The sequence below is a fragment of the Carcharodon carcharias genome, chromosome 22, assembly GCF_017639515.1.
Source record: "Carcharodon carcharias isolate sCarCar2 chromosome 22, sCarCar2.pri, whole genome shotgun sequence".
In the NCBI taxonomy this organism is placed as follows: Eukaryota; Metazoa; Chordata; class Chondrichthyes; order Lamniformes; family Lamnidae; genus Carcharodon; species Carcharodon carcharias.
In genome coordinates this window covers 29,550,090-29,575,762 of record NC_054488.1, presented here as the reverse complement: position 1 = coordinate 29,575,762, position 25,673 = coordinate 29,550,090, and positions in this window count along the sequence as shown.

The window sequence follows — 25,673 nt, the reverse complement described above, 5'->3', positions numbered from 1 at the left end:
GCCTGTGTGTGTGCATGTGTCAGTATCTAGGCGTGTGCGTGTCAGTATCCAGGTGTGTGTGTGTGGGTGTTTAGGCCGCGGTGTGTATGTGCATGTGTATATGTGTCAGTGTCTCGGTCTGTGTGTGTGTGTGTCGGTGTCTAGGCCTGTGTGTGTGTGTCAGTGTCTAGGCCTGTGTGTGTGTGTCGGTGTCTAGGCCTGTGTGTGTGTGTCGGTGTCTAGGCCTGTGTGTGTGTGTCGGTGTCTAGGCCTGTGTGTGTGTGTCGGTGTCTAGGCCTGTGTGTGTGTTTCGGTGTCTAGGCCTGTGTTTGTGTGTCAGTTCTAGGCCTGTGTGTGCGTGTGTGTCAGTTCTAGGCCTGTGTGTGTGTGTGTGTGTGTGTGTCAGGTCTAGGCCTGTGTGTGTGTTTCAGTTCTAGGCCTGTGTGTGTGTGTCAGTTCTAGGCCTGTGTGTGTATGTCAGTTCTAGGCCTGTGTGTGTGTGTCTGTCAGTGCCTAGGCCTGTGTGTGTGTAAGTGTGTGAGTATGCAGGCCATTGTGTGTCTGTTTTAGTGTAGTATCTAGTCCTGTGTGTGTCAGTGTGGTAGCTAGGCCTGTGGGGTTGTGTGTGTGCCCGTGTGTCAGCATCTAGGCCTGTGTGTGTGTGTTAGTGTCTAGGCCTACGTGTGTTAGCTTAATATTTAGGCCTGTGTGTGTGCGTGTATCAGTGTCTAGGCCTGTGTGTGTGTGTGTGTCAGTGTCTAGGCCTGTGTGTGTGTGTGTCAGTTCTAGGCCTGTGTGTGTGTGTGTCAGTTCTAGACCTGTGTGTGTGTGTCAGTTCTAGGCCTGTGTGTGTGTGTGTCAGCTCTAGGCCTGTGTGTGTGTGTCGGTGTCTAGGCCTGTGTGTGTGTGTCGGTGTCTAGGCCTGTGTGTGTGTGTCGGTGTCTAGGCCTGTGTGTGTGTGTCGGTGTCTAGGCCTGTGTGTGTGTGTCGGTGTCTAGGCCTGTGTGTGTGTGTCGGTGCCTAGGCCTGTGTGTGTGTGTCGGTGCCTAGGCCTGTGTGCATGTGTGTCGGTGCCTAGGCCTGTGTGTGTATGTTTGTGTCGGTGCCTAGGCCTGTTTGTGTGTGTGTGCCAGACACTAGGCCTGTGTGTGTGTGTCGGTGCCTAGGCCTGTGTGTGTATGTTTGTGTCAGTGTCGAGGTCTGTGTGTGTGTGTGTCGGTGTCTAGGCTTGTGTGTGTGTGTGTCGTTGTCTAGGCCTGTGTGTGTGTGTCGGTGTCTAGGCCTGTGTGTGTGTGTGTGTGTGTGTGTGTGTGTGTGTGTGTGTGTGTGTGTGTCAGTGTCTAGGCCTGTGTGTGTGTGTCAGTTCTAGGCCTGTGTGTGTGTGTCAGTTCTAGGCCTGTGTGTGTGTCAGTTCTAGGCCTGTGTGTGGTTGTGTGTCAGTTCTAGGCCTGTGTGTGTGTGTGTCAGTTCTAGGCCTGTATGTGTGTGTCAGTGTCTAGGCCTGTGTGTGTGTGTCGAGGCCTGTGTGTGTGTGTCGGTGTCTAGGCCTGTGTGTGTGTGTCGGTGTCTAGGTCTGTGTTTGTGTGTCAGTTCTAGGCCTGTGTGTGCGTGTGTGTCAGTTCTAGGCCTGTGTGTGTGTGTAAGTTCTAGGCCTGTGTGTGTGTGTCAGTTCTAGGCCTGTGTGTGTGTGTCAGTTCTAGGCCTGTGTGTGTGTGTCTGTCAGTGCCTAGGCCTGTGTGTGTGTAAGTGTGTGAGGATGCAGGCCATTGTGTGTCTGTTTTAGTGTAGTATCTAGTCCTGTGTGTGTCAGTGTGGTAGCTAGGCCTGTGGGGTTGTGTGTGTGCCCATGTGTCAGCATCTAGGCCTGTGTGTGTGTGTTAGTGTCTAGGCCTACGTGTGTTAGCTTAATATTTAGGCCTGTGTGTGTGCGTGTATTAGTGTCTAGGCCTGTGTGTGTGTGTGTCAGTTCTAGGCCTGTGTGTGTGTGTCAGTTCTAGGCCTGTGTGTGTGTGTCAGTTCTAGGCCTGTGTGTGTGTTTCAGTTCTAGGCCTGTGTGTGTGTGTGTCAGTTCTAGGCCTGTGTGTGTGTGTCGGTTTCTAGGCCTGTGTGTGTGTGTCGGTGTCTAGGCCTGTGTGTGTGTGTGTCAGTTCTAGGCCTGTGTGTGTGTGTCAGTTCTAGGCCTGTGTGTGTGTGTGTCAGTTCTAGGCCTGTGTGTGTGTGTGTGTGTCAGTTCTAGGCCTGTGTGTGTGTCTCAGTTCTAGGCCTGTGTGTGTGTGTCAGTTGTAGGCCTGTGTGTGTGTGTCAGTTCTAGGCCTGTGTGTGTTTGTGTCAGTTCTAGGCCTGTGTGTGTGTGTCGGTGTCTAGGCCTGTGTGTGTGTGTCGGTGTCTAGGCCTGTGTGTGTGTGTCGGTGTCTAGGCCTGTGTGTGTGTGTCGGAGTCTAGGCCTGTGTGTGTGTGTCGGTGTCTAGGCCTGTGTGTGTGTGTGTCGGTGTCTAGGCCTGTGTGTGTGTGTGTCGGTGTCTAGGCCTGTGTGTGTGTGTGTGTCGGTGTCTAGGCCTGTGTGTGTGTGTCGGACTCTACTCCTGTGTGTGTGTGTTTCAGTGTCTAGGGCTGTGCGTGTGTGTCGGTGTCTAGGCCTGTGCGTGTGTGTCGGTGTCTAGGCCTGTGCGTGTGTGTCGGTGTCTAGGCCTGTGTGTGTGTGTCGGTGTCTAGGCCTGTGCGTGTGTGTGGGTGTCTAGGCCTGTGCGTGTATGTCGGTGTCTAGGCCTGTGCGTGTGTGTGGGTGTCTAGGCCTGTGCGTGTGTGTGGGTGTCTAGGCCTGTGCGTGTGTTGGTGCCTAGGCCTGTGTGTGTGTGTGTGTGTCGGTGTCTAGGCCTGTGTGTGTGTGTGTGTCAGTGCCTAGGCCTGTATGTGTGTGTGTGTGTGTCGGTGTCTAGGCCTGTGTGTGTGTGTGTGTCGGTGTCTAGGCCTGTGTGTGTGTGTCGGAGTCTACTCCTGTGTGTGTGTGTGTGTGTCAGTGTCTAGGGCTGTGCGTGTGTGTCGGTGTCTAGGCCTGTGCGTGTGTGTCGGTGTCTAGGCCTGTGCGTGTGTGTCGGTGTCTAGGCCTGTGTGTGTGTGTCGGTGTCTAGGCCTGTGCGTGTGTGTGGGTGTCTAGGCCTGTGCGTGTATGTCGGTGTCTAGGCCTGTGCGTGTGTGTGGGTGTCTAGGCCTGTGCGTGTGTGTGGGTGTCTAGGCCTGTGCGTGTGTTGGTGCCTAGGCCTGTTTGTGTGTGCGTGTGTCAGTGCTTAGGCCTGTGTGTGTGTGCGTGTGTCAGTGCTTAGGCCTGCGTGTGTGTGCGTGTGTCAGTGACTAGGCCTGTCTGTGTGTGCGTGTGTCAGTGCCTAGGCCTGTGTGTGTGTAAATGTGTGAGTATGCAGGCCATTGTGTGTCTGTTTTAGTGTAGTATCTAGTCCTATGTGTGTCAGTGTGGTAGCTAGGCCTGTGGGGTTGTGAGTGTGCCCGTGTGTCAGCATCCAGGTTGTGAGTGTGCCCGTGTGTGTTAGTGTCTAGGTTTACGTGTGTTAGCTTAATATTTAGGCCTGTGTGTGTGCATGTATCAGTGTCTAGGCCTGTGTGTGTGTGTGTGTGTTGGTGTCTAGGTCTGTGTGTATGTGTGTGTCTGTGCCTAGGCCTGTATGTGTGTGTGTGTGTGTCGGTGTCTAGGCCTGTGTGTGTGTGTCGGTGTCTAGGCCTGTGTGTGTGTGTCAGTGTCTAGGCCTGTGTGTGTGTGTCGGTGTCTAGGCCTGTGTGTGTGTTTGTGTCGGTGCCTAGGCCTGTGTGCGTGTGTGTCGGTGCTTAGGCCTGTGTGCATGTTTGTCAGTGCCTAGGCCTGTGTGCGTGTGTGTCAGTGCCTAGGCCTGTGTGTGTATGTTTGTGGCGGTGACTAGGTCTGTGTGTGTATGTTTGTGTCAGTGCCTGGGCCTGTGTGTGTGTGTGTGTGTGTCAGTGTCTAGTTGTGTGTGTGTCAGTATCAAGGTGTGAGAGCTTGTTTCAGTGTATAGGTGTGAGTTTGTGTCAGTGTGTAGGCCCTTGTGTGTGGGTCAGTGTCTAGGCCTGTGTGTGTGTCAGTGTCTAGGCCTGTGTGTGTTTATCAGGGTCTAGGCCTGTGTGTGTGTGTCGGCGTCTAGGCCTGTGTGTGTGTGTCGGTGTCTAGGCCTGTGTGTGTGTGTCGGTGTCTAGGCCTGTGTGTGTGTGTCAGTTCTAGGCCTGTGTGTGTGTGTGTGTGTCAGTTCTAGGCCTGTGTGTGTGTGTGTGTCAGTTCTAGGCCTGTGTGTGTGTGTGTGTGTGTGTGTGTCTGTTCTAGGCCTGTATGTGTGTGTCAGTTCTAGGCCTGTGTGCGTGTGTCAGTTCTAGGCCTGTGTGTGTGTGTGTGTGTGTCAGTTCTAGGCCTGTGTGTGTGTGTGTGTCAGTTCTAGGCCTGTGTGTGTGTGTGTGTGTGTGTGTGTGTGTGTGTGTGTGTGAGTTTTAGGCCTGTGTGTGTGTGTGTCTGTGTGTCAGTTCTAGGCCTGTGCGTGTGTGTCGGTGTCTAGGCCTGTGCGTGTGTGTCAGTGTCTAGGCCTGTGCGTGTGAGTCGGTGTCTAGGCCTGTGTGTGTGTGGGTGTCTAGGCCTGTGCGTGTGTGTGGGTGTCTAGGCCTGTGCGTGTGTGTGGGTGTCTAGGCCTGTGCGTGTGTGTCGGTGTCTAGGCTCGTGCGTGTGTGTGTGTGTCTAGGCCTGTGCGTGTGAGTGGGTATCTAGGCCTGTGCGAGTGTGTCTGTGCCTAGGCCTGTTTGTGTGTGCGTGTGTCAGTGCCTAGGTCTGTGTGTGTGTGCGAGTGTCAGTGCTTAGGCCTGTGTGTGTGTGCGTGTGTCAGTGCCTAGGCCTGTGTGTGTGTGCGTGTATCAGTGCCTAGGCCTGTGTGTGTGTGCTTGTGTCAGTGCCTAGGCCTGAGTGTGTGTAAGTGTGTGAGTATGCAGGCCATTGTGTGTCTGTTTTAGTGTAGTATCTAGTCCTGTGGGTGTCAGTGTGGTAGCTAGGCCTGTGGGGTTGTGAGTGTGCCCGTGTGTCAGCATCTAGGCCTGTGTGTGTGTGTTAGTGTCTAGGCCTACGTGTGTTAGCTTAATATTCAGGCCTGTGTGTGTGCGTGTATCAGTGACTAGGCCTGTGTGTGTGTATGTGTGTTGGTGTCCAGGACTGTGTGTATGTGTGTGTCAGTGCCTAGGCCTGTGTGTGTGTGTGTGTGTCGGTGTCTAGGCCTGTGTGTGTGTGTCAGTGTCTACGCCTGTGTGTGTGTGTGTGTCAGTGTCTAGGGCTGTGCGTGTGTGTCGGTGTCTAGGCCTGTGCGTGTGTGTCGGTGTCTAGGCCTGTGCGTGTGTGTCGGTGTCTAGGCCTGTGTGTGTGTGTCGGTGTCTAGGCCTGTGTCGGTGTCTAGGCCTGTGCGTGTGTGTCGGTGTCTAGGCCTGTGTGTGTGTGTCGGTGTCTAGGCCTGTGCGTGTATGTCGGTGTCTAGGCCTGTGCGTGTGTGTGGGTGTCTAGGCCTGTGCGTGTGTGTGGGTGTCTAGGCCTGTGCGTGTGTCGGTGCCTAGGCCTGTTTGTGTGTGCGTGTGTCAGTGCCTAGGCCTGTGTGTGTGTGCGTGTGTCAGTGCTTAGCCCTGTGTGTGTGTGTGTGTGTCAGTGCTTAGGCCTGCGTGTGTGTGCGTGTGTCAGTGACTAGGCCTGTCTGTGTGTGCGTGTGTCAGTGCCTAGGCCTGTGTGTGTGTAAATGTGTGAGTATGCAGGCCATTGTGTGTCTGTTTTAGTGTAGTATCTAGTCCTATGTGTGTCAGTGTGGTAGCTAGGCCTGTGGGGTTGTGAGTGTGCCCGTGTGTCAGCATCCAGGTTGTGAGTGTGCCCGTGTGTGTTAGTGTCTAGGCTTACGTGTGTTAGCTTAATATTTAGGCCTGTGTGTGTGCATGTATCAGTGTCTAGGCCTGTGTGTGTGTGTGTGTTGGTGTCTAGGTCTGTGTGTATGTGTGTGTCTGTGCCTAGGCCTGTATGTGTGTGTGTGTGTGTCGGTGTCTAGGCCTGTGTGTGTGTGTCGGTGTCTAGGCCTGTGTGTGTGTGTCAGTGTCTAGGCCTGTGTGTGTGTGTCGGTGTCTAGGCCTGTGTGTGTGTTTGTGTCGGTGCCTAGGCCTGTGTGCGTGTTTGTCAGTGCCTAGGCCTGTGTGCATGTGTGTCGGTGCCAAGGCCTGTGTGTGTATGTTTGTGGCGGTGACTCGGTCTGTGTGTGTATGTTTGTGTCAGTGCCTAGGCCTGTGTGTGTGTGTCAGTGTCTATTTGTGTGTGTCAGTATCAAGGTGTGAGAGCTTGTTTCAGTGTATAGGTGTGAGTTTGTGTCAGTGTCTAGGCCCTTGTGTGTGGGTCAGTGTCTAGGCCTGTGTGTGTGTCAGTGTCTAGGCCTGTGTGTGTTTGTCAGGGTCTAGGCCTGTGTGTGTGTGTCGGTGTCTAGGCCTGTGTGTGTGTGTCGGTGTCTAGGCCTGTGTGTGTGTGTCGGTGTCTAGGCCTGTGCGTGTGTGTGGGTGTCTAGGCCTGTGCGTGTATGTCGGTGTCTAGGCCTGTGCGTGTGTGTGGGTGTCTAGGCCTGTGCGTGTGTGTGGGTGTCTAGGCCTGTGCGTGTGTTGGTGCCTAGGCCTGTTTGTGTGTGCGTGTGTCAGTGCTTAGGCCTGTGTGTGTGTGCGTGTGTCAGTGCTTAGGCCTGTGTGTGTGTGCGTGTGTCAGTGACTAGGCCTGTCTGTGTGTGCGTGTGTCAGTGCCTAGGCCTGTGTGTGTGTAAATGTGTGAGTATGCAGGCCATTGTGTGTCTGTTTTAGTGTAGTATCTAGTCCTATGTGTGTCAGTGTGGTAGCTAGGCCTGTGGGGTTGTGTGTGTGCCCGTGTGTCAGCATCCAGGTTGTGAGTGTGCCCGTGTGTGTTAGTGTCTAGGTTTACGTGTGTTAGCTTAATATTTAGGCCTGTGTGTGTGCATGTATCAGTGTCTAGGCCTGTGTGTGTGTGTGTGTGTGTGTTGGTGTCTAGGTCTGTGTGTATGTGTGTCTGTGCCTAGGCCTGTATGTGTGTGTGTGTGTGTCGGTGTCTAGGCCTGTGTGTGTGTGTGTGTCGGTGTCTAGGCCTGTGTGTGTGTGTCGGAGTCTACTCCTGTGTGTGTGTGTGTGTGTCAGTGTCTAGGGCTGTGCGTGTGTGTCGGTGTCTAGGCCTGTGCGTGTGTGTCGGTGTCTAGGCCTGTGCGTGTGTGTCGGTGTCTAGGCCTGTGTGTGTGTGTCGGTGTCTAGGCCTGTGCGTGTGTGTGGGTGTCTAGGCCTGTGCGTGTATGTCGGTGTCTAGGCCTGTGCGTGTGTGTGGGTGTCTAGGCCTGTGCGTGTGTGTGGGTGTCTAGGCCTGTGCGTGTGTTGGTGCCTAGGCCTGTTTGTGTGTGCGTGTGTCAGTGCTTAGGCCTGTGTGTGTGTGCGTGTGTCAGTGCTTAGGCCTGCGTGTGTGTGCGTGTGTCAGTGACTAGGCCTGTCTGTGTGTGCGTGTGTCAGTGCCTAGGCCTGTGTGTGTGTAAATGTGTGAGTATGCAGGCCATTGTGTGTCTGTTTTAGTGTAGTATCTAGTCCTATGTGTGTCAGTGTGGTAGCTAGGCCTGTGGGGTTGTGAGTGTGCCCGTGTGTCAGCATCCAGGTTGTGAGTGTGCCCGTGTGTGTTAGTGTCTAGGTTTACGTGTGTTAGCTTAATATTTAGGCCTGTGTGTGTGCATGTATCAGTGTCTAGGCCTGTGTGTGTGTGTGTGTGTGTTGGTGTCTAGGTCTGTGTGTATGTGTGTGTCTGTGCCTAGGCCTGTATGTGTGTGTGTGTGTGTCGGTGTCTAGGCCTGTGTGTGTGTGTCGGTGTCTAGGCCTGTGTGTGTGTGTCAGTGTCTAGGCCTGTGTGTGTGTGTCGGTGTCTAGGCCTGTGTGTGTGTTTGTGTCGGTGCCTAGGCCTGTGTGCGTGTGTGTCGGTGCTTAGGCCTGTGTGCATGTTTGTCAGTGCCTAGGCCTGTGTGCGTGTGTGTCAGTGCCTAGGCCTGTGTGTGTATGTTTGTGGCGGTGACTAGGTCTGTGTGTGTATGTTTGTGTCAGTGCCTGGGCCTGTGTGTGTGTGTGTGTGTGTCAGTGTCTAGTTGTGTGTGTGTCAGTATCAAGGTGTGAGAGCTTGTTTCAGTGTATAGGTGTGAGTTTGTGTCAGTGTGTAGGCCCTTGTGTGTGGGTCAGTGTCTAGGCCTGTGTGTGTGTCAGTGTCTAGGCCTGTGTGTGTTTATCAGGGTCTAGGCCTGTGTGTGTGTGTCGGCGTCTAGGCCTGTGTGTGTGTGTCGGTGTCTAGGCCTGTGTGTGTGTGTCGGTGTCTAGGCCTGTGTGTGTGTGTCAGTTCTAGGCCTGTGTGTGTGTGTGTGTCAGTTCTAGGCCTGTGTGTGTGTGTGTGTCAGTTCTAGGCCTGTGTGTGTGTGTGTGTGTGTGTGTGTCTGTTCTAGGCCTGTATGTGTGTGTCAGTTCTAGGCCTGTGTGCGTGTGTCAGTTCTAGGCCTGTGTGTGTGTGTGTGTGTGTCAGTTCTAGGCCTGTGTGTGTGTGTGTGTCAGTTCTAGGCCTGTGTGTGTGTGTGTGTGTGTGTGTGTGTGATTGTGAGTTTTAGGCCTGTGTGTGTGTGTGTCTGTGTGTCAGTTCTAGGCCTGTGCGTGTGTGTCGGTGTCTAGGCCTGTGCGTGTGTGTCAGTGTCTAGGCCTGTGCGTGTGAGTCGGTGTCTAGGCCTGTGTGTGTGTGGGTGTCTAGGCCTGTGCGTGTGTGTGGGTGTCTAGGCCTGTGCGTGTGTGTGGGTGTCTAGGCCTGTGCGTGTGTGTCGGTGTCTAGGCTTGTGCGTGTGTGTGTGTGTCTAGGCCTGTGCGTGTGAGTGGGTATCTAGGCCTGTGCGAGTGTGTCTGTGCCTAGGCCTGTTTGTGTGTGCGTGTGTCAGTGCCTAGGTCTGTGTGTGTGTGCGAGTGTCAGTGCTTAGGCCTGTGTGTGTGTGCGTGTGTCAGTGCCTAGGCCTGTGTGTGTGTGCGTGTATCAGTGCCTAGGCCTGTGTGTGTGTGCTTGTGTCAGTGCCTAGGCCTGAGTGTGTGTAAGTGTGTGAGTATGCAGGCCATTGTGTGTCTGTTTTAGTGTAGTATCTAGTCCTGTGGGTGTCAGTGTTGTAGCTAGGCCTGTGGGGTTGTGAGTGTGCCCGTGTGTCAGCATCTAGGCCTGTGTGTGTGTGTTAGTGTCTAGGCCTACGTGTGTTAGCTTAATATTCAGGCCTGTGTGTGTGCGTGTATCAGTGACTAGGCCTGTGTGTGTGTATGTGTGTTGGTGTCCAGGACTGTGTGTATGTGTGTGTCAGTGCCTAGGCCTGTGTGTGTGTGTGTGTGTCGGTGTCTAGGCCTGTGTGTGTGTGTCAGTGTCTACGCCTGTGTGTGTGTGTGTGTGTCAGTGTCTAGGGCTGTGCGTGTGTGTCGGTGTCTAGGCCTGTGCGTGTGTGTCGGTGTCTAGGCCTGTGCGTGTGTGTCGGTGTCTAGGCCTGTGTGTGTGTGTCGGTGTCTAGGCCTGTGTCGGTGTCTAGGCCTGTGCGTGTGTGTCGGTGTCTAGGCCTGTGTGTGTGTGTCGGTGTCTAGGCCTGTGCGTGTATGTCGGTGTCTAGGCCTGTGCGTGTGTGTGGGTGTCTAGGCCTGTGCGTGTGTGTGGGTGTCTAGGCCTGTGCGTGTGTCGGTGCCTAGGCCTGTTTGTGTGTGCGTGTGTCAGTGCCTAGGCCTGTGTGTGTGTGCATGTGTCAGTGCTTAGCCCTGTGTGTGTGTGTGTGTGTCAGTGCTTAGGCCTGCGTGTGTGTGCGTGTGTCAGTGACTAGGCCTGTCTGTGTGTGCGTGTGTCAGTGCCTAGGCCTGTGTGTGTGTAAATGTGTGAGTATGCAGGCCATTGTGTGTCTGTTTTAGTGTAGTATCTAGTCCTATGTGTGTCAGTGTGGTAGCTAGGCCTGTGGGGTTGTGAGTGTGCCCGTGTGTCAGCATCCAGGTTGTGAGTGTGCCCGTGTGTGTTAGTGTCTAGGCTTACGTGTGTTAGCTTAATATTTAGGCCTGTGTGTGTGCATGTATCAGTGTCTAGGCCTGTGTGTGTGTGTGTGTTGGTGTCTAGGTCTGTGTGTATGTGTGTGTCTGTGCCTAGGCCTGTATGTGTGTGTGTGTGTGTCGGTGTCTAGGCCTGTGTGTGTGTGTCGGTGTCTAGGCCTGTGTGTGTGTGTCAGTGTCTAGGCCTGTGTGTGTGTGTCGGTGTCTAGGCCTGTGTGTGTGTTTGTGTCGGTGCCTAGGCCTGTGTGCGTGTTTGTCAGTGCCTAGGCCTGTGTGCGTGTGTGTCGGTGCCTAGGCCTGTTTGTGTATGTTTGTGGCGGTGACTCGGTCTGTGTGTGTATGTTTGTGCCAGTGCCTAGGCCTGTGTGTGTGTGTCAGTGTCTATTTGTGTGTGTCAGTATCAAGGTGTGAGAGCTTGTTTCAGTGTATAGGTGTGAGTTTGTGTCAGTGTCTAGGCCCTTGTGTGTGGGTCAGTGTCTAGGCCTGTGTGTGTGTCAGTGTCTAGGCCTGTGTGTGTTTGTCAGGGTCTAGGCCTGTGTGTGTGTGTCGGTGTCTAGGCCTGTGTGTGTGTGTCGGTGTCTAGGCCTGTGTGTGTGTGTCAGTTCTAGGCCTGTGTGTGTGTGTGTGTCAGTTCTAGGCCTGTGTGTGTGTGTGTCTGTTCTAGGCCTGTATGTGTGTGTCAGTTCTAGGCCTGTGTGTGTGTGTCAGTTCTAGGCCTGTGTGTGTGTGTGTGTGTCAGTTCTAGGCCTGTGTGTGTGTGTGTGTCAGTTCTAGGCCTGTGTGTGTGTGTGTGTGTGTGTGTGTGTGTGAGTTTTAGGCCTGTGTGTGTGTGTCTGTGTGTCAGTTCTAGGCCTGTGCGTGTGTGTCGGTGTCTAGGCCTGTGCGTGTGTGTCGGTGTCTAGGCCTGTGCGTGTGAGTCGGTGTCTAGGCCTGTGCGTGTGTGTGTGTCTAGGCCTGTGCGTGTGTGTCGGTGTGTCAGTTCTAGGCCTGTGCGTGTGTGTCGGTGTCTAGGCCTGTGCGTGTGTGTGGGTGTCTAGGCCTGTGCGTGTGTGTGGGTGTCTAGGCCTGTGTGTGTGTGTGGGTGTCTAGGCCTGTGTGTGTGTGTTAGTGTCTAGGCCTACGTGTGTTAGCTTAATATTTAGGCCTGTGTGTGTGCGTGTATCAGTGACTAGGCCTGTGTGTGTGTATGTGTGTTGGTGTCCAGGACTGTGTGTATGTGTGTGTCAGTGCCTAGGCCTGTGTGTGTGTGTGTGTGTGTGTGTCGGTGTCTAGGCCTGTGTGTGTGTGTCAGTGTCTAGGCATGTGCGTGTGTGCCGGTGTCTAGGCCTGTGCGTGTGTGTGGGTGTCTAGGCCTGTGCGTGTGTGTGGGTGTCTAGGCCTGTGCGTGTGTGTCGGTGTCTAGGCTTGTGCGTGTGTGTGTGTGTCTAGGCCTGTGCGTGTGAGTGGGTATCTAGGCCTGTGCGAGTGTGTCGTTGCCTAGGCCTGTTTGTGTGTGCGTGTGTCAGTGCCTAGGTCTGTGTGTGTGTGCGAGTGTCAGTGCTTAGGCCTGTGTGTGTGTGCGTGTGTCAGTGCCTAGGCCTGTGTGTGTGTGCGTGTATCAGTGCCTAGGCCTGTGTGTGTGTGCTTGTGTCAGTGCCTAGGCCTGAGTGTGTGTAAGTGTGTGAGTATGCAGGCCATTGTGTGTCTGTTTTAGTGTACTATCTAGTCCTGTGGGTGTCAGTGTCGTAGCTAGGCCTGTGGGGTTGTGTGTGTGCCCGTGTGTCAGCATCTAGGCCTGTGTGTGTGTGTTAGTGTCTAGGCCTACGTGTGTTAGCTTAATATTTAGGCCTGTGTGTGTGCGTGTATCAGTGACTAGGCCTGTGTGTGTGTATGTGTGTTGGTGTCCAGGACTGTGTGTATGTGTGTGTCAGTGCCTAGGCCTGTGTGTGTGTGTGTGTGTGTGTGTCGGTGTCTAGGCCTGTGTGTGTGTGTCAGTGTCTAGGCATGTGCGTGTGTGCCGGTGTCTAGGCCTGTGCGTGTGTGTGTGTGTCTAGGCCTGTGTGTGTGTGTGTGTCAGTTCTAGGCCTGTGTGTGTGTGTGTCTGTTCTAGGCCTGTATTTGTGTGTCAGTTCTAGGCCTGTGTGTGTGTGTCAGTTCTAGGCCTGTGTGTGTGTGTGTGTGTCAGTTCTAGGCCTGTGTGTGTGTGTGTGTGTGTGTGTGTGTGTGAGTTTTAGGCCTGTGTGTGTGTGTCTGTGTGTCAGTTCTAGGCCTGTGCGTGTGTGTCGGTGTCTAGGCCTGTGCGTGTGTGTCGGTGTCTAGGCCTGTGCGTGTGTGTCGGTGTGTCAGTTCTAGGCTTGTGCGTGTGTGTGTGTGTCTAGGCCTGTGCGTGTGAGTGGGTATCTAGGCCTGTGCGAGTGTGTCGGTGCCTAGGCCTGTTTGTGTGTGCGTGTGTCAGTGCCTAGGTCTGTGTGTGTGTGCGAGTGTCAGTGCTTAGGCCTGTGTGTGTGTGCGTGTGTCAGTGCCTAGGCCTGTGTGTGTGTGCGTGTATCAGTGCCTAGGCCTGTGTGTGTGTGCTTGTGTCAGTGCCTAGGCCTGAGTGTGTGTAAGTGTGTGAGTATGCAGGCCATTGTGTGTCTGTTTTAGTGTACTATCTAGTCCTGTGGGTGTCAGTGTGGTAGCTAGGCCTGTGGGGTTGTGTGTGTGCCCGTGTGTCAGCATCTAGGCCTGTGTGTGTGTGTTAGTGTCTAGGCCTACGTGTGTTAGCTTAATATTTAGGCCTGTGTGTGTGCGTGTATCAGTGACTAGGCCTGTGTGTGTGTATGTGTGTTGGTGTCCAGGACTGTGTGTATGTGTGTGTCAGTGCCTAGGCCTGTGTGTGTGTGTGTGTGTGTGTGTCGGTGTCTAGGCCTGTGTGTGTGTGTCAGTGTCTAGGCATGTGCGTGTGTGCCGGTGTCTAGGCCTGTGCGTGTGTGTGGGTGTCCAGGCCTGTGCGTGTGTGTGGGTGTCTAGGCCTGTGCGTGTGTGTCGGTGTCTAGGCTTGTGCGTGTGTGTGTGTGTCTAGGCCTGTGCGTGTGAGTGGGTATCTAGGCCTGTGCGAGTGTGTCGTTGCCTAGGCCTGTTTGTGTGTGCGTGTGTCAGTGCCTAGGTCTGTGTGTGTGTGCGAGTGTCAGTGCTTAGGCCTGTGTGTGTGTGCGTGTGTCAGTGCCTAGGCCTGTGTGTGTGTGCGTGTATCAGTGCCTAGGCCTGTGTGTGTGTGCTTGTGTCAGTGCCTAGGCCTGAGTGTGTGTAAGTGTGTGAGTATGCAGGCCATTGTGTGTCTGTTTTAGTGTACTATCTAGTCCTGTGGGTGTCAGTGTGGTAGCTAGGCCTGTGGGGTTGTGTGTGTGCCCGTGTGTCAGCATCTAGGCCTGTGTGTGTGTGTTAGTGTCTAGGCCTACGTGTGTTAGCTTAATATTTAGGCCTGTGTGTGTGCGTGTATCAGTGACTAGGCCTGTGTGTGTGTATGTGTGTTGGTGTCCAGGACTGTGTGTATGTGTGTGTCAGTGCCTAGGCCTGTGTGTGTGTGTGTGTGTGTGTGTCGGTGTCTAGGCCTGTGTGTGTGTGTCAGTGTCTAGGCATGTGCGTGTGTGCCGGTGTCTAGGCCTGTGCGTGTGTGTGTGTGTCTAGGCCTGTGTGTGTGTGTGTGTCAGTTCTAGGCCTGTGTGTGTGTGTGTCTGTTCTAGGCCTGTATTTGTGTGTCAGTTCTAGGCCTGTGTGTGTGTGTCAGTTCTAGGCCTGTGTGTGTGTGTGTGTCAGTTCTAGGCCTGTGTGTGTGTGTGTGTGTGTGTGTGTGTGTGAGTTTTAGGCCTGTGTGTGTGTGTCTGTGTGTCAGTTCTAGGCCTGTGCGTGTGTGTCGGTGTCTAGGCCTGTGCGTGTGTGTCGGTGTCTAGGCCTGTGCGTGTGTGTCGGTGTCTAGGCTTGTGCGTGTGTGTGTGTGTCTAGGCCTGTGCGTGTGAGTGGGTATCTAGGCCTGTGCGAGTGTGTCGGTGCCTAGGCCTGTTTGTGTGTGCGTGTGTCAGTGCCTAGGTCTGTGTGTGTGTGCGAGTGTCAGTGCTTAGGCCTGTGTGTGTGTGCGTGTGTCAGTGCCTAGGCCTGTGTGTGTGTGCGTGTATCAGTGCCTAGGCCTGTGTGTGTGTGCTTGTGTCAGTGCCTAGGCCTGAGTGTGTGTAAGTGTGTGAGTATGCAGGCCATTGTGTGTCTGTTTTAGTGTACTATCTAGTCCTGTGGGTGTCAGTGTGGTAGCTAGGCCTGTGGGGTTGTGTGTGTGCCCGTGTGTCAGCATCTAGGCCTGTGTGTGTGTGTTAGTGTCTAGGCCTACGTGTGTTAGCTTAATATTTAGGCCTGTGTGTGTGCGTGTATCAGTGACTAGGCCTGTGTGTGTGTATGTGTGTTGGTGTCCAGGACTGTGTGTATGTGTGTGTCAGTGCCTAGGCCTGTGTGTGTGTGTGTGTGTGTGTGTCGGTGTCTAGGCCTGTGTGTGTGTGTCAGTGTCTAGGCATGTGCGTGTGTGCCGGTGTCTAGGCCTGTGCGTGTGTGTGGGTGTCCAGGCCTGTGCGTGTGTGTGGGTGTCTAGGCCTGTGCGTGTGTGTCGGTGTCTAGGCTTGTGCGTGTGTGTGTGTGTCTAGGCCTGTGCGTGTGAGTGGGTATCTAGGCCTGTGCGAGTGTGTCGTTGCCTAGGCCTGTTTGTGTGTGCGTGTGTCAGTGCCTAGGTCTGTGTGTGTGTGCGAGTGTCAGTGCTTAGGCCTGTGTGTGTGTGCGTGTGTCAGTGCCTAGGCCTGTGTGTGTGTGCGTGTATCAGTGCCTAGGCCTGTGTGTGTGTGCTTGTGTCAGTGCCTAGGCCTGAGTGTGTGTAAGTGTGTGAGTATGCAGGCCATTGTGTGTCTGTTTTAGTGTACTATCTAGTCCTGTGGGTGTCAGTGTGGTAGCTAGGCCTGTGGGGTTGTGTGTGTGCCCGTGTGTCAGCATCTAGGCCTGTGTGTGTGTGTTAGTGTCTAGGCCTACGTGTGTTAGCTTAATATTTAGGCCTGTGTGTGTGCGTGTATCAGTGACTAGGCCTGTGTGTGTGTATGTGTGTTGGTGTCCAGGACTGTGTGTATGTGTGTTTCAGTGCCTAGGCCTGTGTGTGTGTGTGTGTGTGTGTCGGTGTCTAGGCCTGTGTGTGTGTGTCAGTGTCTAGGCATGTGCGTGTGTGCCGGTGTCTAGGCCTGTGCGTGTGTGTGTGTGTCTAGGCCTGTGTGTGTGTGTGTGTCAGTTCTAGGCCTGTGTGTGTGTGTGTCTGTTCTAGGCCTGTATTTGTGTGTCAGTTCTAGGCCTGTGTGTGTGTGTCAGTTCTAGGCCTGTGTGTGTGTGTGTGTGTCAGTTCTAGGCCTGTGTGTGTGTGTGTGTGTGTGTGTGTGTGTGAGTTTTAGGCCTGTGTGTGTGTGTCTGTGTGTCAGTTCTAGGCCTGTGCGTGTGTGTCGGTGTCTAGGCCTGTGCGTGTGTGTCGGTGTCTAGGCCTGTGCGTGTGTGTCGGTGTCTAGGCTTGTGCGTGTGTGTGTGTGTCTAGGCCTGTGCGTGTGAGTGGGTATCTAGGCCTGTGCGAGTGTGTCGGTGCCTAGGCCTGTTTGTGTGTGCGTGTGTCAGTGCCTAGGTCTGTGTGTGTGTGCGAGTGTCAGTGCTTAGGCCTGTGTGTGTGTGCGTGTGTCAGTGCCTAGGCCTGTGTGTGTGTGCGTGTATCAGTGCCTAGGCCTGTGTGTGTGTGCTTGTGTCAGTGCCTAGGCCTGAGTGTGTGTAAGTGTGTGAGTATGCAGGCCATTGTGTGTCTGTTTTAGTGTAGTATCTAGTCCTGTGGGTGTCAGTGTGGTAGCTAGGCCTGTGGGGTTGTGTGTGTGCCCGTGTGTCAGCATCTAGGCCTGTGTGTGTGTGTTAGTGTCTAGGCCTACGTGTGTTAGCTTAATATTTAGGCCTGTGTGTGTGCGTGTATCAGTGACTAGGCCTGTGTGTGTGTATGTGTGTTGGTGTCCAGGACTGTGTGTATGTGTGTGTCAGTGCCTAGGCCTGTGTGTGTGTGTGTGTGTGTGTGTCGGTGTCTAGGCCTGTGTGTGTGTGTCAGTGTCTAGGCATGTGCGTGTGTGCCGGTGTCTAGGCCTGTGCGTGTGTGTGTGTGTCTAGGCCTGTGCGTGTGTGTGGGTGTCTAGGCCTGTGCGTGTGTTTCAGTGCCTAGGTCTGTGTGTGTGTGCGTGTTTCAGTGCTTAGGCCTGTGTGTGTGTGCATGTGTCAGTGCTTAGGCCTGTGTGTGTGTGCGTGTGTCAGTGCCTAGGCCTGTGTGTGTGTGCATGTGTCAGTGCCTAGGCCTGTGTGTGTGTATGCATGCCATTGTGTGTCTGCTTTAGTGTAGTATCCAGTCCTGTGTGTGTCAGTGCCTAGGTCTGTGTGTGTGTGCGTGTTTCAGTGCTTAGGCCTGTGTGTGTGTGCATGTGTCAGTGCTTAGGCCTGTGTGTGTGTGCGTGTGTCAGTGCCTAGGCCTGTGTGTGTGTGCATGTGTCAGTGCCTAGGCCTGTGTGTGTGTAAGTGTGTGAGTATGCAGGCCATTGTGTGTCTGTTTTAGTGTAGTATCTAGTCCTGTGTGTGTCAGTGTGGTAGCTAGGCCTGTGGGGTTGTGTGTGTGCCCGTGTGTCAGCATCTAGGCCTGTGTGTGTGTGGTAGTGTCTAGGCCTACGTGTGTTAGTTTAATATTTAGGCCTGTGTGTGTGCGTGTATCAGTGTCTAGGCCTGTGTGTGTATGTGTGTGTGTTGGTGTCTAGGACTGTGTGTGTGTGTGTGTGTCAGTTCTAGGCCTGTGTGTGTGTGTCAGTTCTAGGCCTGTGTGTGTGTGTCAGTTCTAGGCCTGTGTGTGTGTGTCAGTTCTAGGCCTGTGTGTATGTGTGTGTGTGTGTGTGTGAGTTTTAGGCCTGTGTGTGTGTGTCTGTGTGTCAGTTCTAGGCCTGTGCGTGTGTGTCGGTGACTAGGCCTGTGCGTGTGTGTCGGTGTCTAGGCCTGTGCGTGTGAGTCGGTGTCTAGGCCTGTGCGTGTGTGTGTGTCTAGGCCTGTGCGTGTGTGTGGGTGTCCAGGCCTGTGCGTGTGTGTGGGTGTCTAGGCCTGTGCGTGTGTGTTGGTGTCTAGGCTTGTGCGTGTGTGTGTGTGTCTAGGCCTGTGTGTGTGAGTGGGTATCTAGGCCTGTGCGAGTGTGTCGGTGCCTAGGCCTGTTTGTGTGTGCGTGTGTCAGTGCCTAGGTCTGTGTGTGTGTGCGTGTGTCAGTGCCTAGGCCTGTGTGTGTGTGCGTGTATCAGTGCCTAGGCCTGTGTGTGTGTGCTTGTGTCAGTGCCTAGGCCTGAGTGTGTGTAAGTGTGTGAGTATGCAGTCCATTGTGTGTCTGTTTTAGTGTAGTATCTAGTCCTGTGGGTGTCAGTGTGGTAGCTAGGCCTGTGGGATTATGAGTGTGCCCGTGTGTCAGCATCTAGGCCTGTGTGTGTGTGTTAGTGTCTAGGCCTACGTGTGTTAGCTTAATATTTAGGCCTGTGTGTGTGCGTGTATCAGTGACTAGGCCTGTGTGTGTGTATGTGTGTTGGTGTCCAGGACTGTGTGTATGTGTGTGTCAGTGCCTAGGCCTGTGTGTGTGTGTGTGTGTGTGTGTCGGTGTCTAGGCCTGTGTGTGTGTGTCGGTGTCTAGGCCTGTGTGTGTGTGTCGGTGTCTAGGCCTGTGTGTGTGTGTCGGTGTCTAGGCCTGTGTGTGTCTGTCAGTGTCTAGGCCTGTGTGTGTGTGTCGGTGTCTAGGCCTGTGTGTGTGTGTCGGTGTCTAGGCCTGTGTGTGTGTCTCGGTGTCTAGGCCTGTGTGTGTGTGTCGCTGTCTAGGCCTGTGTGTGTGTGTCGGTGTCTAGGCCTGTGTGTGTGTGCGTGTGTCAGTGCCTAGGCCTGTGTGTGTGTGCGTGTGTCAGTGCCTAGGCCTGTGTGTGTGTAAGTGTGTGAGTATGCAGGCCATTGTGTGTCTGTTTTAGTGCAGTATCTAGTCCTGTGTGTGTCAGTGTGGTAGCTAGGCTGTGGGGTTGTGAGTGTGCCCGTGTGTCAGCATCTAGGCCTGTGTGTGTGTGTTAGTGTCTGGGCCTACGTGTGTTAGCTTAATATTTAGGCCTGTGTGTGTGCGTGTATCAGTGTCTAGGCCTGTGTGTGTGTGTGTTGGTGTCTAGGACTGTGTGTATGTGTGTGTCAGTGCCTAGGCCTGTGTGTGTGTGTGTGTGTGTGTGTGTGTGTGTGTGTGTGTGTGTCGGTGTCTAGGCCTGTGTGTGTGTGTCGGTGTCTAGTCCTCTGTGTGTGTGTCGGTGTCTAGGCCTGTGTGTGTGTGTCGGTGGCTAGGCCTGTGTGTGTGTCAGTTCTAGGCCTGTGTGTGTGTGTGTGTGTCAGTTCTAGGCCTGTGTGTGTGTGTGTGTGTCTGTTCTAGGCCTGTGTATGTGTGTCAGTTCTAGGCCTGTGTGTGTGTGTCAGTTCTAGGCCTGTGTGTGTTTGTCTGTCAGTTCTAGGCCTGTGCGTGTGTGTCGGTGTCTAGGCCTGTGCGTGTGTGTCGGTGTCTAGGCCTGTGTGTGTGTGTCGGTGTCTAGGCCTGTGTGTGTGTCGGTGTCTAGGCCTGTGTGTGTGTGTCGGTGTCTAGGCCTGTGTGTGTGTGTGTGTGTCGGAGTCTAGGCCTGTGTGTGTGTGTGTGTCGGAGTCTAGGCCTGTGTGTGTGTGTTTGTCGGTGTCTAAGCCTGTGTGTGTGTGTCGGTGTCTAGGCCTGTGCATGTGTGTCACTGTCTAGGCCTGTGCGTGTGTGTCAGTGACTAGACCTGTGCATGTGTGTTGGTGTCTAGGCCTGTGCGTGTGTTTGGTGCCTAGGCCTGTGCTTGTGTGTCGGTGCCTAGGCCTGTGTGCGTGTGTGTCGGTGCCTAGGCCTATGTGTGTATGTTTGTGTCGGTGCCTAGGCCTGTGTGTGTGTGTGCCAGACACTAGGCATGTGCGTGTGTGCCGGTGTCTAGGCCTGTGCGTGTGTGTGTGTGTCTAGGCCTGTGTGTGTGTGTGTGTCAGTTCTAGGCCTGTGTGTGTGTGTGTCTGTTCTAGGCCTGTATTTGTGTGTCAGTTCTAGGCCTGTGTGTGTGTGTCAGTTCTAGGCCTGTGTGTGTGTGTGTGTGTCAGTTCTAGGCCTGTGTGTGTGTGTGTGTGTGTGTGTGTGTGAGTTTTAGGCCTGTGTGTGTGTGTCTGTGTGTCAGTTCTAGGCCTGTGCGTGTGTGTCGGTGTCTAGGCCTGTGCGTGTGTGTCGGTGTCTAGGCCTGTGCGTGTGTGTCGGTGTCTAGGCTTGTGCGTGTGTGTGTGTGTCTAGGCCTGTGCGTGTGAGTGGGTATCTAGGCCTGTGCGAGTGTGTCGGTGCCTAGGCCTGTTTGTGTGTGCGTGTGTCAGTGCCTAGGTCTGTGTGTGTGTGCGAGTGTCAGTGCTTAGGCCTGTGTGTGTGTGCGTGTGTCAGTGCCTAGGCCTGTGTGTGTGTGCGTGTATCAGTGCCTAGGCCTGTGTGTGTGTGCTTGTGTCAGTGCCTAGGCCTGAGTGTGTGTAAGTGTGTGAGTATGCAGGCCATTGTGTGTCTGTTTTAGTGTACTATCTAGTCCTGTGGGTGTCAGTGTGGTAGCTAGGCCTGTGGGGTTGTGTGTGTGCCCGTGTGTCAGCATCTAGGCCTGTGTGTGTGTGTTAGTGTCTAGGCCTACGTGTGTTAGCTTAATATTTAGGCCTGTGTGTGTGCGTGTATCAGTGACTAGGCCTGTGTGTGTGTATGTGTGTTGGTGTCCAGGACTGTGTGTATGTGTGTGTCAGTGCCTAGGCCTGTGTGTGTGTGTGTGTGTGTGTGTCGGTGTCTAGGCCTGTGTGTGTGTGTCAGTGTCTAGGCATGTGCGTGTGTGCCGGTGTCTAGGCCTGTGCGTGTGTGTGGGTGTCCAGGCCTGTGCGTGTGTGTGGGTGTCTAGGCCTGTGCGTGTGTGTCGGTGTCTAGGCTTGTGCGTGTGTGTGTGTGTCTAGGCCTGTGCGTGTGAGTGGGTATCTAGGCCTGTGCGAGTGTGTCGTTGCCTAGGCCTGTTTGTGTGTGCGTGTGTCAGTGCCTAGGTCTGTGTGTGTGTGCGAGTGTCAGTGCTTAGGCCTGTGTGTGTGTGCGTGTGTCAGTGCCTAGGCCTGTGTGTGTGTGCGTGTATCAGTGCCTAGGCCTGTGTGTGTGTGCTTGTGTCAGTGCCTAGGCCTGAGTGTGTGTAAGTGTGTGAGTATGCAGGCCATTGTGTGTCTGTTTTAGTGTACTATCTAGTCCTGTGGGTGTCAGTGTGGTAGCTAGGCCTGTGGGGTTGTGTGTGTGCCCGTGTGTCAGCATCTAGGCCTGTGTGTGTGTGTTAGTGTCTAGGCCTACGTGTGTTAGCTTAATATTTAGGCCTGTGTGTGTGCGTGTATCAGTGACTAGGCCTGTGTGTGTGTATGTGTGTTGGTGTCCAGGACTGTGTGTATGTGTGTTTCAGTGCCTAGGCCTGTGTGTGTGTGTGTGTGTGTGTGTCGGTGTCTAGGCCTGTGTGTGTGTGTCAGTGTCTAGGCATGTGCGTGTGTGCCGGTGTCTAGGCCTGTGCGTGTGTGTGTGTGTCTAGGCCTGTGTGTGTGTGTGTGTCAGTTCTAGGCCTGTGTGTGTGTGTGTCTGTTCTAGGCCTGTATTTGTGTGTCAGTTCTAGGCCTGTGTGTGTGTGTCAGTTCTAGGCCTGTGTGTGTGTGTGTGTGTCAGTTCTAGGCCTGTGTGTGTGTGTGTGTGTGTGTGTGTGTGTGTGAGTTTTAGGCCTGTGTGTGTGTGTCTGTGTGTCAGTTCTAGGCCTGTGCGTGTGTGTCGGTGTCTAGGCCTGTGCGTGTGTGTCGGTGTCTAGGCCTGTGCGTGTGTGTCGGTGTCTAGGCTTGTGCGTGTGTGTGTGTGTCTAGGCCTGTGCGTGTGAGTGGGTATCTAGGCCTGTGCGAGTGTGTCGGTGCCTAGGCCTGTTTGTGTGTGCGTGTGTCAGTGCCTAGGTCTGTGTGTGTGTGCGAGTGTCAGTGCTTAGGCCTGTGTGTGTGTGCGTGTGTCAGTGCCTAGGCCTGTGTGTGTGTGCGTGTATCAGTGCCTAGGCCTGTGTGTGTGTGCTTGTGTCAGTGCCTAGGCCTGAGTGTGTGTAAGTGTGTGAGTATGCAGGCCATTGTGTGTCTGTTTTAGTGTACTATCTAGTCCTGTGGGTGTCAGTGTGGTAGCTAGGCCTGTGGGGTTGTGTGTGTGCCCGTGTGTCAGCATCTAGGCCTGTGTGTGTGTGTTAGTGTCTAGGCCTACGTGTGTTAGCTTAATATTTAGGCCTGTGTGTGTGCGTGTATCAGTGACTAGGCCTGTGTGTGTGTATGTGTGTTGGTGTCCAGGACTGTGTGTATGTGTGTGTCAGTGCCTAGGCCTGTGTGTGTGTGTGTGTGTGTGTGTCGGTGTCTAGGCCTGTGTGTGTGTGTCAGTGTCTAGGCATGTGCGTGTGTGCCGGTGTCTAGGCCTGTGCGTGTGTGTGTGTGTCTAGGCCTGTGCGTGTGTGTGGGTGTCTAGGCCTGTGCGTGTGTTTCAGTGCCTAGGTCTGTGTGTGTGTGCGTGTTTCAGTGCTTAGGCCTGTGTGTGTGTGCATGTGTCAGTGCTTAGGCCTGTGTGTGTGTGCGTGTGTCAGTGCCTAGGCCTGTGTGTGTGTGCATGTGTCAGTGCCTAGGCCTGTGTGTGTGTATGCATGCCATTGTGTGTCTGTTTTAGTGTAGTATCCAGTCCTGTGTGTGTCAGTGCCTAGGTCTGTGTGTGTGTGCGTGTTTCAGTGCTTAGGCCTGTGTGTGTGTGCATGTGTCAGTGCTTAGGCCTGTGTGTGTGTGCGTGTGTCAGTGCCTAGGCCTGTGTGTGTGTGCATGTGTCAGTGCCTAGGCCTGTGTGTGTGTAAGTGTGTGAGTATGCAGGCCATTGTGTGTCTGTTTTAGTGTAGTATCTAGTCCTGTGTGTGTCAGTGTGGTAGCTAGGCCTGTGGGGTTGTGTGTGTGCCCGTGTGTCAGCATCTAGGCCTGTGTGTGTGTGGTAGTGTCTAGGCCTACGTGTGTTAGTTTAATATTTAGGCCTGTGTGTGTGCGTGTATCAGTGTCTAGGCCTGTGTGTGTATGTGTGTGTGTTGGTGTCTAGGACTGTGTGTGTGTGTGTGTGTCAGTTCTAGGCCTGTGTGTGTGTGTCAGTTCTAGGCCTGTGTGTGTGTGTCAGTTCTAGGCCTGTGTGTGTGTGTCAGTTCTAGGCCTGTGTGTATGTGTGTGTGTGTGTGTGTGAGTTTTAGGCCTGTGTGTGTGTGTCTGTGTGTCAGTTCTAGGCCTGTGCGTGTGTGTCGGTGACTAGGCCTGTGCGTGTGTGTCGGTGTCTAGGCCTGTGCGTGTGAGTCGGTGTCTAGGCCTGTGCGTGTGTGTGTGTCTAGGCCTGTGCGTGTGTGTGGGTGTCCAGGCCTGTGCGTGTGTGTGGGTGTCTAGGCCTGTGCGTGTGTGTTGGTGTCTAGGCTTGTGCGTGTGTGTGTGTGTCTAGGCCTGTGTGTGTGAGTGGGTATCTAGGCCTGTGCGAGTGTGTCGGTGCCTAGGCCTGTTTGTGTGTGCGTGTGTCAGTGCCTAGGTCTGTGTGTGTGTGCGTGTGTCAGTGCCTAGGCCTGTGTGTGTGTGCGTGTATCAGTGCCTAGGCCTGTGTGTGTGTGCTTGTGTCAGTGCCTAGGCCTGAGTGTGTGTAAGTGTGTGAGTATGCAGTCCATTGTGTGTCTGTTTTAGTGTAGTATCTAGTCCTGTGGGTGTCAGTGTGGTAGCTAGGCCTGTGGGATTATGAGTGTGCCCGTGTGTCAGCATCTAGGCCTGTGTGTGTGTGTTAGTGTCTAGGCCTACGTGTGTTAGCTTAATATTTAGGCCTGTGTGTGTGCGTGTATCAGTGACTAGGCCTGTGTGTGTGTATGTGTGTTGGTGTCCAGGACTGTGTGTATGTGTGTGTCAGTGCCTAGGCCTGTGTGTGTGTGTGTGTGTGTGTGTCGGTGTCTAGGCCTGTGTGTGTGTGTCGGTGTCTAGGCCTGTGTGTGTGTGTCGGTGTCTAGGCCTGTGTGTGTGTGTCGGTGTCTAGGCCTGTGTGTGTCTGTCAGTGTCTAGGCCTGTGTGTGTGTGTCGGTGTCTAGGCCTGTGTGTGTGTGTCGGTGTCTAGGCCTGTGTGTGTGTCTCGGTGTCTAGGCCTGTGTGTGTGTGTCGCTGTCTAGGCCTGTGTGTGTGTGTCGGTGTCTAGGCCTGTGTGTGTGTGCGTGTGTCAGTGCCTAGGCCTGTGTGTGTGTGCGTGTGTCAGTGCCTAGGCCTGTGTGTGTGTAAGTGTGTGAGTATGCAGGCCATTGTGTGTCTGTTTTAGTGCAGTATCTAGTCCTGTGTGTGTCAGTGTGGTAGCTAGGCTGTGGGGTTGTGAGTGTGCCCGTGTGTCAGCATCTAGGCCTGTGTGTGTGTGTTAGTGTCTGGGCCTACGTGTGTTAGCTTAATATTTAGGCCTGTGTGTGTGCGTGTATCAGTGTCTAGGCCTGTGTGTGTGTGTGTTGGTGTCTAGGACTGTGTGTATGTGTGTGTCAGTGCCTAGGCCTGTGTGTGTGTGTGTGTGTGTGTGTGTGTGTCGGTGTCTAGGCCTGTGTGTGTGTGTCGGTGTCTAGTCCTGTGTGTGTGTGTCGGTGTCTAGGCCTGTGTGTGTGTGTCGGTGGCTAGGCCTGTGTGTGTGTCAGTTCTAGGCCTGTGTGTGTGTGTGTGTGTCAGTTCTAGGCCTGTGTGTGTGTGTGTGTGTCTGTTCTAGGCCTGTGTATGTGTGTCAGTTCTAGGCCTGTGTGTGTGTGTCAGTTCTAGGCCTGTGTGTGTTTGTCTGTCAGTTCTAGGCCTGTGCGTGTGTGTCGGTGTCTAGGCCTGTGCGTGTGTGTCGGTGTCTAGGCCTGTGTGTGTGTGTCGGTGTCTAGGCCTGTGTGTGTGTCGGTGTCTAGGCCTGTGTGTGTGTGTCGGTGTCTAGGCCTGTGTGTGTGTGTGTGTGTCGGAGTCTAGGCCTGTGTGTGTGTGTGTGTCGGAGTCTAGGCCTGTGTGTGTGTGTTTGTCGGTGTCTAAGCCTGTGTGTGTGTGTCGGTGTCTAGGCCTGTGCATGTGTGTCACTGTCTAGGCCTGTGCGTGTGTGTCAGTGACTAGACCTGTGCATGTGTGTTGGTGTCTAGGCCTGTGCGTGTGTGTGGTGCCTAGGCCTGTGCTTGTGTGTCGGTGCCTAGGCCTGTGTGCGTGTGTGTCGGTGCCTAGGCCTATGTGTGTATGTTTGTGTCGGTGCCTAGGCCTGTGTGTGTATGTGCCAGACACTAGGCCTGTGTGTGTGTGTCGGTGCCGAGGCCTGTGTGTGTATGTTTGTGTCAGTGCCTAGGGTTGTCTGTGTGTGTGCCAGACACTAGTCCTGTGTGTTTGTGCATGTGTCAGTGTCTAGGTCTGTGTGTGTCATTATTTAGGTGTGTGTGTGTGGCTATTTAGTCGTGGTGTGTGTATGCGTAAGTATATGTGTCAGTGTCTAGGCCTGTGTGTGTCTGTCAGTGTCTAGTCCTATGTGTGTGTGTGTTAGTGTCTAGACCGTGTGTGCGTCCGTGTGTCAAGTGTCTGCACCTGTGTGTGCGTGTCCATGTCGAGACCCATGTGTGTAAGTGTCTAGGCCTGTGTGTGTGTCAGTGTCTAGGACTCTGTGTGTGTGTGCCAGTCTCTAGGTCTGTGTGTGTGTGTCAGTTCTAGGCCTGTGTGTGTGTGTCAGTGTCTAGGCCTGTGTGTGTGTGTGTGTGTGTGTGTGTGTGTGAGTTCTAGGCCTGTGTGTGTGTGTGTCAGATCTAGGCCTGTGTGTGTCTGTGTGTGTCAGTTCTAGGCCTGTGTGTGTGTGTCGGTGTCTAGGCCTGTTTGTGTGTGTGTGTGTGTGTCAGTTCTTAGCCTGTGTGTGTGTGTGTGTGTGTCAGTTCTAGGCCTGTGTGTGTGTGTCGGTGTCTAGGCCTGTGTGTGTGTGTCGGTGTCTAGGCCTGTGTGTGTGTGTCGGTGTCTAGCCCTGTGTGTGTGTGTCGGTGTCTAGGCCTGTGTGTGTGTGTCGGTGTCTAGGCCTGTGTGTGTGTGTCGGTGTCTAGGCCTGTGTGTGTGTGTCGGTGTCTAGGCCTGTGTGTGTGTGTCGGTGGCTAGGCCTGTGTGTGTGTCAGTTCTAGGCCTGTGTGTGTGTGTCAGTTCTAGGCCTGTGTGTGTGTGTGTGTCAGTTCTAGGCCTGTGTGCGTGTGTGCCGGTGTCTAGGCCTATGCCTGTGTGCCGGTGTCTAGGCCTGTGCGTGTGTGTGGGTGTCTAGGCCTGTGCGTCTGTGTGGGTGACTAGGCCTGTGCGTGTGTGTGGGTGTCTAGGCCTGTGCGTGTGTGTGGGTGTCTAGGCCTGTGCGTGTGTGTGGGTGTCGAGGCCTGTGCGTGTGTGTGGGTGTCTAGGCCTGT